This window comes from Mauremys mutica, unplaced genomic scaffold (genome assembly GCF_020497125.1).
Source record: "Mauremys mutica isolate MM-2020 ecotype Southern unplaced genomic scaffold, ASM2049712v1 Super-Scaffold_100342, whole genome shotgun sequence".
Lineage (NCBI taxonomy): Eukaryota > Metazoa > Chordata > Testudines > Geoemydidae > Mauremys > Mauremys mutica.
The window spans coordinates 3,413-5,118 of record NW_025423320.1 but is presented as its reverse complement, the minus strand read 5'-3'; positions in this window follow the sequence as shown (position 1 = coordinate 5,118).

Below are 1,706 nucleotides of genomic sequence, written 5' to 3'. Positions count from 1 at the left end.
AAGTGAAGATGGAGGTGGGTTTTTTTTAAGTGATGAGAATCCAGTACACTTTAAGAGGCAGAAAATCGCCTCAATGCTGGTCTCGCCTCATTGGGCAAGCATAAATAGCATTTTTGTCAGATGCATTGGTGTAATAGTGGTGAGCATAGCTGCCTTCCAAGCAGTTGATCTGGGATCGATTCCCAGCCAATGCAGGGATGTGATGTTTTCTCCCCTGGGAATTGGTTTAATTTCAGTCACATTGTATCAGTTTATCAATAAAACAAGAGAATCAATGTCCTGCAAGTCATTCAACACACAATGGAGGGAAAAAGGGACGGGACTGTACAATGAGCTGTTGGAGTTATCCTGGTATTACAATGTTTGGTTTATTTTTTAAAAAAAAATTCTTTACTTCCCTCTCCCTTTTAGACTCAGAGCCTTTAAGGTCAGAAGGGACCAATGTGATCATCTAGTCCGACCTGCACCTTGCAGGACAAAAGACCCCACCCACCCACTCCTGTAATAGACCCGGGAGGGGAGGCAGCTCTGTGCTCTGCCCCTACCCCAGGCAGCACATGGAGGCCCTCTGCTCCCCTCCCACAATGGGTGTGCAGAGATGTGCCAGCAGCACTGAGGTGGCTCCCTGCCCACTCGGCCTCCATCCCTCCGTGATGCTTCCAGAAGTGGTTGGCATGTCCCAGCATCCCCTGGGGTGGGCGGAGTGTCTCCATTCACTGCCTCTGCCCCGAGTACCAACTCCGCAGCCCCCATTGGCCAGGAACTGCAGCCAATGGGAGCTCTGGGGGCGGCACCAACAGGCAGCGACACACAGAGAGCCCCTGGCACGGCCCACCAAGGACCTGCTTCCGCAGGGTTGTGTGTACCGGTCACTTTGGGAGCTGCAGTGCCTGGGGTAAGCGCCACCTCTCCTGCACCCCTCCCCCCTCCCCCAGCGCAGAGCCCGCACCCCGCACCCAAATTTCCTCCCAGAGCTTTGCTTGTCATACTTTCACCCAGAACCATCCTTCTTCTCCTGGGCTGCAAGTAGCCATCCCTGGGAAGCCAGGAGGCAGGCACAGGATTCTACCTCCCAGCAGCCAACTGCACCTCCCCAGGCTTTGCAGAATGAATGGTAACACTCTACTAACCCCACTTAACCACACTAAGGTGTTTAGCTTCTGCCCTGCCTTCCTCAGCTCGACTTTCCTCTTTTGCCCCATTCCTGCCTCACTTCCTCCTTTGGCAAGTCATGCAAAGGAAGCCAGCAGGAAGAGGCCAACCTCCAAGGGCAGAGGAGACCAAGCCACAAGGCTTCAAAAGGTGACTGGCCAAGGTCCTCTAGCTTTCCCCTGCTTATGCTAAGGCTTTTTCTCAGCTCATTTCACCACCCTCTGTCCTGCAGGGGTTGAGTTTATCACAGGTGTTACCCAAAATTGGGCCAGCTAGTAAGCGTAGGGAGGACTAATGACCCACCAGAGTTTGATGGAAAGCAGCACGTTTGTTATACTGACAGCTAAGCTCAAAAGAAGAAGTGGGGGGTGTCACACTCACACTTGCATACTCACGCTCCCAGGACTGGCACAGCACTGGAGATGTCAGGATTCTGCAAGGTAAGTGTCCCACAATGCAGCTATGGACGGTGCGATGAAGGTAAGTCTTCCTGAGGCATAATGAAATACAACACAGAGAATCACTGGCCAGGCGGTCCGGGCAAAGGGCATTCA